An 11,260-nucleotide genomic window follows, 5' to 3' on the forward strand; every position below is an offset into this window, starting at 1 on the left:
GCAGTACGGAGGTGGGGGGATTGTCTCTGCACTGTTGGAAAGCGTGTCTCATTAAGCGAGAGTTTGAGTTCACCATCCGTTGGTGTGTAGTGATTCAGTTCTCCAAAACTAGGTGTTTAGTAGTTTATTTCTCCAAGCCCTGTTGTCTAGTAGTTTAGTTCTCCATCTTCTGGTGTGTTGTGGTTTAGTTTTCCAACCCTGGGTGTTTAGTAGTTTATTTCTCCAAGCCCTGTTGTCTAGTACTTTAGTTCTCCTTCTTATGATGTGTAGTGGTTTAGTTCTCCATTCCCAAGCACTCTGCAAGCCTTGGCAATTCCAAGACTTGTTGAGCAGCCCCTGCCCCTACAGCCTTTAGTGTCACCCAGTGCTCAGTCAGTTAGATGTAACACCCCTGTCCATGCTTGCTCCTCCAGGTGTCAGTGTTGAAATGCACCCTGTCAGACATACATTTTTTCAAGGAATGGGTGATATTGTCTGCGACATGCTGGTGTAGCACAGGCACATCTTTCTTAGATAAGTAATGGTGACTAGGCAACTGGTACTGGGGGACTGCGGCAGCTATCAGATTTTAGAATCCACAAGGCAGAAAGGCTGCATTTCAATGACCAACAGATTGGATTGGCCAACCAATTTGTTAGGGATTTCATCCAATTATCACAGAGACCACAGGTTGGAAGTAACAGAAAACCACCTGCCGTGATCTTTGGAGCGAAGAGCTCTCAACTGGCCCCTATCGTCCAGACAATTGAACGATTGGGTGACGATCAACTAAGGAGGCGGCAGGCTTTTCCCAATAGTTAGTTATTGGAAAACTTACAGTGAGCGTATGCATATACACATCTGGGTTACATTGCAAGGAATATGTGTATACACCTCCATACAATCACTGCTAACTCTACGATAACACCACACTACTCGCTGCCACAGCCAATCTATTTTTTTTTTTAAATAAATAAATACAGCCCGATTGGATGCCATTTTAACTTTGAGGTCCACACCATCAAGGTTTTCCATCCCCTCTACCTCAGAGTAGTGGTCCAATACCTTCCCCCAGTTTCCTCCTTGACCACTTTTCTGCTTTTCTGCCACACTTTATGTCCTTAGAATTGCCAACCATTATTCTGGGAGACTTCAACAGCCACACCTTCCCAACTGCATCCCATCTTCTATCTCTACCCACTTCTCTTGGCCTCTCACAACTTTCAACCCTCTGGGACACACAAAGATGATAACACCCCTCATCTGGTCTTTGTCCAGCTTTGTTCAATCTCCTACCTAGATAACTGTCCCGGGTATGTCAGGTGTGATAGACAGTCATCCTCGATCCAGCTGAAGGTCATTGCAATTAGCTCTACAAGCACCTTCTTGATTTTTGTATCTCTGTTATGGAGTGATATTCTTCTCCATCTAGGACCCAACATTTACTTCCACCTCCTGCTGCTAATTAACACACCCTTGATGAAGCTTTAAATACATTCAGTCTCTTCAGCAGGGAGCTGGTATTAGCTCAATTTCCCTCTGTCTGGTTGGAAGAACTAGCAGTCGGCTAACGTCTCCTTGGAGTACACTTGGAGGATTACTGGCGTGATATCTTGGTGTTCTTCTCAAGCTAAGTGTATCCCGTCTTTTGTCAACTGCTGGGACCGACTAGCGCCTACCCTGTCCCTTCCCTAGCCAGGGCCTAACACTAGGGTAAGGCAGGGATTAGGTTACTGCTCGGCGATAGGTGCAGAACCTATTAAGGGAGGTTTAGGGCAGACAGGGTATTGATAGATCTGCCTAGGGGTCTCCACTCCCCCTTCCCTAGTGTTTGGGCTTCCCTTCCCTCTCCCCATTGTTGTGCACCATGCTTCTCTCTCACCCAGCATGACATTAACTCCCCTCTTCTGCTTTCTACCCCAAGAAATTAGGACTAACCACAACTTACACAGTTTTAGGCGCTCCCTAAACACACATCTGTTTAGGGCGGCCTATCATGTTCCCTAATCAAAGTCCCTTTTATATACAGTCCATTCTCTACTTCTCTGAACATAATTCACCATCAAACTCAACCGCACTCAAAAGCATTACAACTATTGGCTGGTGAATACCCTATTTCCTCAAGATTACTGGACCATCACTGTAAATAAGCACCTGTACTTTGTGTCAACCCCACCTCATCGTAGATTGTAAGCGTTTAGGAGCAGGGTCGTCATTATTTTTGCTTTAATGATTGTATTATTGTTAACTTTTTAACTTATAACTTAACTGCTGACTTGTACAGCTCTGCGGAATATATTTGCAAAAAAGGAATATAAACCAGCTCACCCGTGATGCAAGAACCAAACCTTGGGAGCACGGACCCGCTGTGTCCAGGCGTATAAAGTCCAAAAAAGAAAAGAATGTCCAGCTTCACCGACATGTCATGATTAAGGGAGCTTAGTCTCCAGAAACGCGTTGAGATTCTTACCCATATGGTTGCGCTGAAGTCTGTATCCTCCATGTTTAAAGTTTGTGAATAAAGAAAACTCTTTTTTACGGACTCGGTGAAGCTGGACATTCTCTTCTTTTTTGGAATATATTTGCGCTATATGAGTAAATAAATCAGCTGCTTGCACTGGAACAATACGCTGCGAGGGAGCACAGGAAGGTAAGTAGTATGGTTTATTCATTTTTTTATGTTTCTTGATAGGCGCCATGCATACAAGGACAGGGATAAGGAGCCATGCATACAATGATAGGGATGACTGTTGTGAATTTGCTTTTTGCTCCCTCTAGTGGTTACTAGTTTTTTGACTCTGGTTTTTCTGTCATTCCTTTTATCCGCACCTGGGTCGTTAGTTAGGGGTGTTGCTATATAAGCTCCCTGGACCTTCAGTTCAATGCCTGGCAACGTAGTTATCAGAGCTAGTCTGCTGTGCCTTCTTCCCCTTTACCTCAGAGTGGCTATGCTTGCTGCAGACATGAATGTCCAGACCTTGATTACAAGTGTGGACCAGCTGGCTACTCGTGTGCAGGGCATACAAGACTATGTTATCAGAAATCCTAGGTCAGAACCTAAAATACCGATTCCTGAACTGTTTTCCGGAGACAGGTTTAAGTTTAGGAATTTCGTGAATAATTGTAAATTGTTTTTGTCCCTGAGACCCTGTTCATCTGGAGATTCTGCTCAGCAAGTAAAAATTGTTATTTCGTTCTTACGGGGCGACCCTCAGGATTGGGCTTTTTCGCTGGCGCCAGGAGATCCGGCATTGGCTGATCTTGATGCGTTTTTTCTGGCGCTCGGTTTACTTTATGAGGAACCCAATCTTGAGATTCAGGCAGAAAAGGCCTTGCTGGCTATGTCTCAGGGGCAGGACGAGGCTGAAGTGTATTGCCAAAAATTTCGGAAATGGTCCGTGCTGACACATTGGAACGAGTGTGCACTGGCCGCTAATTTTAGAAATGGCCTTTCTGAAGCCATTAAGAATGTTATGGTGGGTTTTCCCATTCCCACAGGTCTGAATGATACTATGGCACTGGCTATTCAAATTGACCGGCGGTTGCGGGAGCGCAAAACCGCAAATTCCCTCATGGTGTTGTCTGAACAGACACCTAATTCGGTGCAATGTGATAGAAAAACCGCAAATTCCCTCATGGTGTTGTCTGAACAGACACCTGATTTAATGCAATGTGATAGAATCCTGACTAGAAATGAGCGGAAAATTCATAGACGCCGGAATGGCTTATGCTACTACTGTGGTGATTCTACACATGTTATCTCAGCATGCTCTAAACGTATAGCTAAGGTTGTTAGTCCTGTCACCGTTGGTAATTTGCAACCTAAATTTATTCTGTCTGTAACTTTGATTTGCTCACTGTCATCTTATCCTGTCATGGCGTTTGTAGATTCAGGTGCTGCCCTGAGTCTCATGGATCTCTCATTTGCTAAGCGCTGTGGTTTTACTCTTGAACCATTAGAAAATCTTATTCCTCTTAGGGGTATTGATGCTACACCATTGGCAGCAAATAAACCGCAGTATTGGACACAGGTTACCATGTGCGTGACTCCTGAACACCGCGAGGTGATACGTTTCCTGGTTTTACATAAAATGCATGATTTGGTTGTTTTAGGGCTGCCATGGTTACAGACCCATAATCCAGTCCTGGACTGGAAGGCTATGTCAGTCTCAAGTTGGGGCTGTCGTGGTATTCATGGGGATTCCCTGCCTGTGTCTATTGCTTCTTCTACGCCTTCGGAAGTTCCGGAGTATTTGTCTGATTATCAGGATGTCTTCAGTGAGTCTGAGTCCAGTGCACTGCCTCCTCATAGGGACTGTGACTGTGCTATAGATTTGATCCCAGGCAGTAAATTTCCTAAGGGAAGACTGTTTAATCTGTCGGTACCTGAACATACCGCTATGCGTTCATATATCAAGGAGTCTCTGGAGAAGGGACATATTCGTCCGTCTTCTTCCCCTCTTGGTGCGGGATTCTTTTTTGTGGCAAAAAAGGACGGATCTTTGAGACCTTGTATTGATTATCGGCTTTTAAATAAGATCACTGTCAAATTTCAGTATCCTTTACCGCTGTTGTCTGACTTGTTTGCCCGGATTAAGGGTGCCAAGTGGTTCACCAAGATAGACCTTCGTGGTGCGTACAACCTTGTGCGCATTAAGCAAGGTGATGAATGGAAAACCGCATTCAATACGCCCGAAGGTCATTTTGAGTACTTGGTGATGCCTTTTGGGCTCTCCAATGCGCCTTCAGTTTTTCAGTCCTTTATGCATGACATTTTCCGGAAGTATCTGGATAAATTTTTGATTGTTTATCTGGATGATATTTTGTTTTTTTCTGATAATTGGGATTCACATGTGGAGCAGGTCAGGTTGGTCTTTAAAATTTTGCGTGAAAATTCTTTGTTTGTCAAGGGCTCAAAGTGTCTCTTTGGTGTGCAGAAGGTTCCCTTTTTGGGGTTCATTTTTTCCCCTTCTGCTGTGGAGATGGACCCAGTCAAGGTCCGAGCTATTCTTGATTGGACTCAGCCCTCGTCAGTTAAGAGTCTTCAGAAGTTCTTGGGCTTCGCTAACTTCTACCGTCGTTTTATCGCTAATTTTTCTAGCATTGTGAAACCTTTGACGGATATGACCAAGAAGGGCTCCGATGTAGCTAACTGGGCTCCTGCTGCCGTGGAGGCTTTCCAGGAGTTGAAACGCCGGTTTACTTCGGCGCCTGTTTTGTGCCAGCCTGATGTCTCACTTCCCTTTCAGGTTGAGGTGGATGCTTCGGAGATTGGGGCAGGGGCCGTTTTGTCGCAGAGAGGCCCTGGTTGCTCTGTTATGAAACCTTGTGCCTTTTTCTCTAGGAAGTTTTCGCCTGCCGAGCGAAATTATGATGTGGGCAATCGAGAGTTGTTGGCCATGAAATGGGCATTTGAGGAGTGGCGTCATTGGCTCGAGGGTGCTAGGCATCATGTGGTGGTCTTGACTGATCACAAAAATCTGATGTATCTCGAGTCTGCTAAGCGCCTTAATCCGAGACAGGCCCGCTGGTCATTGTTTTTCTCCCGCTTTGATTTTGTTGTCTCGTATTTACCAGGTTCAAAGAATGTGAAGGCCGATGCTCTTTCTAGGAGCTTTGTGCCTGATGCTCCTGGAGTCGCTGATCCTGTTGGTATTCTTAAAGATGGAGTTATCTTGTCAGCTATTTCTCCGGATCTGCGACGTGTGTTGCAGAGATTTCAGGCTGATAGGCCTGAGTCTTGTCCACCTGACAGACTGTTTGTTCCGGATAAGTGGACCAGCAGAGTCATTTCCGAGGTTCATTCCTCGGTGTTGGCAGGTCACCCGGGAATTTTTGGCACCAGAGATCTGGTGGCCAGGTCCTTTTGGTGGCCTTCCTTGTCAAGGGATGTGCGGTCATTTGTGCAGTCCTGTGGGACTTGTGCTCGAGCTAAGCCTTGCTGTTCTCGTGCCAGCGGTTTGCTCTTGCCCTTGCCTGTCCCGAAGAGACCTTGGACACATATCTCCATGGATTTCATTTCTGATCTTCCGCTATCTCAGGGCATGTCCGTTATCTGGGTGATATGTGATCGCTTCTCCAAGATGGTCCATTTGGTTCCCTTGCCTAAGCTGCCTTCCTCTTCCGATCTGGTTCCTGTGTTTTTCCAGAACGTGGTTCGTTTGCACGGCATCCCTGAGAATATTGTGTCAGACAGAGGATCCCAGTTCGTTTCCAGGTTCTGGCGATCCTTTTGTAGTAGGATGGGCATTGATTTGTCGTTTTCGTCTGCTTTCCATCCTCAGACTAATGGACAGACGGAGCGAACCAATCAGACTTTGGAGGCTTATTTGAGGTGTTTTGTCTCTGCTGATCAGGACGATTGGGTGACATTCTTGCCGTTGGCTGAGTTTGCCCTTAATAATCGGGCTAGTTCCGCCACCTTGGTTTCGCCTTTTTTCTGCAACTCTGGTTTCCATCCTCGCTTTTCTTCGGGTCATGTGGAGCCTTCTGACTGTCCTGGGGTGGATTCTGTGGTGGATAGGTTGCAGCAGATCTGGAATCATGTGGTGGACAACTTGAAGTTGTCACAGGAGAAGGCTCAGCGCTTTGCCAACCGCCGCCGCGGTGTGGGTCCCCGACTACGCGTTGGGGATTTGGTATGGCTTTCTTCCCGCTTTGTTCCTATGAAGGTCTCCTCTCCCAAATTTAAACCTCGTTTTATTGGGCCTTACAAGATATTGGAAATCCTTAATCCTGTATCTTTTCGTCTGGATCTTCCTGTGTCGTTTGCTATTCACAATGTATTTCATAGGTCCTTGTTGCGGCGGTACATTGTGCCTGTAGTTCCTTCTGCTGAGCCTCCTGCTCCGGTGTTGGTTGAGGGCGAGTTGGAGTACGTGGTGGAGAAGATCTTGGATTCTCGCCTCTCCAGGCGGAGGCTTCAGTACCTGGTCAAGTGGAAGGGCTATGGTCAGGAGGATAATTCCTGGGTGGTCGCCTCTGATGTTCATGCGGCCGATTTGGTTCGTGCCTTTCATGCCGCTCATCCTGATCGCCCTGGTGGTCGTGGTGAGGGTTCGGTGACCCCTCACTAAGGGGGGGGGTACTGTTGTGAATTTGCTTTTTGCTCCCTCTAGTGGTTACTAGTTTTTTGACTCTGGTTTTTCTGTCATTCCTTTTATCCGCACCTGGGTCGTTAGTTAGGGGTGTTGCTATATAAGCTCCCTGGACCTTCAGGTCAATGCCTGGCAACGTAGTTATCAGAGCTAGTCTGCTGTGCTCTTGTCTACTGATCCTGGTTCCAGTTATATCAGCTAAGTCTGCCTTTTGCTTTTTGCTATTTGTTTTGGTTTTGTATTTTTGTCCAGCTTGTTCCAAATCTATATCCTGACCTTTGCTGGAAGCTCTAGGGGGCTGGTGTTCTCCCCCCGGACCGTTAGACGGTTCGGGGGTTCTTGAATTTCCAGTGTGGATTTTGATAAGGTTTTTGTTGACCATATAAGTTACCTTTCTTTATTCTGCTATCAGTAAGCGGGCCTCTCTGTGCTAAACCTGGTTCATTTCTGTGTTTGTCATTTCCTCTTACCTCACCGTCATTATTTGTGGGGGGCTTCTATCCAGCTTTGGGGTCCCCTTCTCTGGAGGCAAGAAAGGTCTTTGTTTTCCTCTACTAGGGGTAGCTAGATTCTCCGGCTGGCGCGTGTCATCTAGAATCAACGTAGGAATGATCCCCGGCTACTTCTAGTGTTGGCGTTAGGAGTAGATATATGGTCAACCCAGTTACCACTGCCCTATGAGCTGGATTTTTGTATTCTGCAGACTTCCACGTTCCTCTGAGACCCTCGCCATTGGGGTCATAACAGATGACGAGCCATGCATACCAGGATAGGGATGAAGAGCCATGAAGACCAGGATTAGGATGAAGAGCCATGCATACAAGAATAGGGATTAGGAGCCATGGAGAATAGGATAGGGATGAAGAGCCATGCACACCAGGAATATTCACTGCTCTCCATGCACGTAGTCCCAGCGTGGGGAGCAGTAAGTATTCTGGCAGCTGTCCTTGGCTTGTAAGCAGCGCATGACGTCAATGCCATGCGCTGCTTACAAGCATAAATCAGCTGCTGGCATCAGGACAGGACGCTACGAGGGAGCGCAGGAAGGTGAGCATGATTGTTTTTGTTTTTTTTAATGTTTTTCTGATGGGGACCATGCATACCAGGATGGGCACGGGAGGGATTATTCAAGGTTAAGGATGGGGCCATGCTTACTAGGACAGAGATGGGGCCCTGCATACCAGGATAGGGATGAGAGGGCCATGCATACCAGGATGGGGATTAGGGGGACCATGCCTACCAGGATAGGGATGATGGGGCCATGCCTACCAGGCTAGAGATGAGGGGGCAATGCATACCAGGATAGCGATGAGGCCATGTACACCAGGATAGGGATGAGGAGGTCATGCACACCAGGATAGGGATGGGGAGGCCATGCATACCAGGATAGGGTTGAAGAGGCCATGCATACAAGGATAGGGATGAGGGCGCCATGCATTCCAGGATGGGGATGGGGGCTATGCATACCAGGGTAGGGTTGAGGGGGCCAAGCATACTAGGATAGGCATGAGGAGGGCATGCATAACAGGATAGGGATGAGGGGGCCATGCATACGAGGGTAGGGATGAGGGGGCCATGCATACCAAGATAGGGATGAGGAGACCATGTATACACAGATAGGGATATGGGGCCAAGCATACCAGGATAGGGATGAGGGGGCCATGCATTCCAGGATGGGGATGGGGGCTATGCATACCAGTGTAGGGTTGAGGGGGCCATGTATACCAGGATAGGGATGAAGAGGGCATGCATAACAGGTTAGAGATGAGGCCATGCATATGAGGGTAGAGATGAGGTGGCCATGCATACCAAGATAGAGATGAGGAGGCCATATATACCAAGATAGCATTTTTAGCATAATTTTTTTTCTAACGTCCTCCTCTAAAACCTAGGTGCGTCTTAGCGTCTTATGGTCCGGTGTGTCTTATAATCCGAAAAATGTAATAGTTGGCAAATAACGTGAGTTGGGTCATCCTTCGTGGTCTCTAAAAAGGGTCAAGCTAGCCAACCCTTGTTACCCCTGCGACCTTCAGACCTGCGACTGCTGCTTGCCACAGCCAGAGTTGTGACAGAGTTGTGTTTGTCGTGGTTGTATCACTCACTGTCTGTGTGGGAAGCTGCAACTTAACCTACTTGTCTTCTTGCTCTGATGAGCTATTCGGCTGCGTGTCTCAGGGTTCACATGAAGTGGGATCTACAACCTCATCATCAACCTCTCTGTTCTCTCATTCCTTGCCCTGAGAATCACCCTCTTCCTCCTCCTCTTCCTTTTCTGACAGAACAGTATAATCGGCCTGCACCTCAGGTATCTGAGTCTCATCAGGATCACCCCTGCCCCAGGGAGTTAACCTCTGATGAGGAGGATCTGGATTTTGCTCGGACCCTACTTTGTCCAGCCCCAAATCCAACTGCAAAAAATGTTGCCCATCGGTGCAGATTCTTAACTCCTCTTGAGTCTGTAAATATTTGGAGCAGACCTCTGATGCCTATGGAATAGAATGCGCAAACAGCTCTGAAACTCGCCCATCTGTGGTTCCCCACATTCAGTTGGGCGATTGGAGAGTTGTGATGTGGGGAAAAACAAGGGTAATTGGGGTGCCGCTTATGAGGACTATACTGTGTGTGATGTTAAGGTGGAGGAAGAGGAAGAGAAGTCACTTGATGCAGAGGTTGCCATTCACTGGAGCACATTCTGGCCCTCATCTATAAGTTATACCCCTGTGTGGCTGCCAAAGACAGAGAGTTGACTATCCTGTCCAGTAACAGAAGTTGTCAAAATGCTGTGCAGTTTCTCACTGCAGCAAAAGAAACCTACTTCTCATCTCTCATATCATCCCTGTCTTACAACACTAAACAGCTATTCAGCAGTTTCAAATCTATTCTCGTCCCCAGCTCCCCCTGCCTATCCATTCATCTCAGCTGAAGGCTTTGCCTCATTCTTTAGCCAGAAGACTGACAACATAAGGCAAAGCTTTTGCCTAAAGTCCACACAGCCCCTCATCATAACTACTCAACTCTCTTCCTCCAAAACCAACTTCTCCACCATCATGGAAGATCAACTTTCGTCAATACTCTTAAAAATCACATCTCACCACCTGTGAACTTGACCCAATCCCGTCCCACATCATTCCAAACCTTAAAGCAGTCTTCATCCCTAAACTAACCCACCTATCAACCTGTCATTAACAACTGTTGTCTTCCTCCAATGCTTCAAACATACCTCGATCACACCCATCTTTAAAAAGCCCTCCCTTGACCCATCCTTTGTGTATAGCTATCACCCCATATCACTTCTCCCCTATGCCTCAAAACTAGTGGAACAACATGTCCATTTTGATCTGTCTTCAAACCTCTCCTTCTGCTCTCTCTTTGACTGCTTACAGTCTTGCTTTCGACCTCACCATTCACTTCACATCTCACCACCTGTGAACTTGACCCAATCCCGTCCCACATCATTCCAAACCTTAAAGCAGTCTTCATCCCTAAACTAACCCACCTATCAACCTGTCATTAACAACTGTTGTCTTCCTCCAATGCTTCAAACATACCTCGATCACACCCATCTTTAAAAAGCCCTCCCTTGACCCATCCTTTGTGTATAGCTATCACCCCATATCACTTCTCCCCTATGCCTCAAAACTAGTGGAACAACATGTCCATTTTGATCTGTCTTCAAACCTCTCCTTCTGCTCTCTCTTTGACTGCTTACAGTCTTGCTTTCGACCTCACCATTCCACTGAAACTGCCCTGACTAAAGTCAACAACTTACTAACTGCCAAATAGGAGCGATACTACTTTGTCCTCCTCCTCCTCGACCTGTCATCTGACTTCGACATAATGGACCATTCCCTCTTACTACAAACTCTCTAATCTCTTGGTATCAGAGACTTGGCCCTATCTTGGATCTCCTCCTAACAGACAGGACATTCAGTGTCTCCCACTCACACACCACCTCCTCATCTTGCCCCCTATCTGTTAGTGTCCCCCAAGGTTCAGTTTTTGGACCCCTGCTCTTCTTCATCTACACCTTCGGCCTGGGACAACTCGTGGAGTCTCACGGATTTCAGTATCACTTCTATGCTGATGGCACACAGATCTTCCTTTCTGGCCTGATATCACCTCCTTGCTAACTAGAATCCCACAATGTCAGGCCCCTATTTCATCTTTCCACCATGTCATTCAAC

The sequence above is a fragment of the Ranitomeya variabilis genome, chromosome 1 (genome assembly GCF_051348905.1).
Source record: "Ranitomeya variabilis isolate aRanVar5 chromosome 1, aRanVar5.hap1, whole genome shotgun sequence".
In the NCBI taxonomy this organism is placed as follows: domain Eukaryota; kingdom Metazoa; phylum Chordata; class Amphibia; order Anura; family Dendrobatidae; genus Ranitomeya; species Ranitomeya variabilis.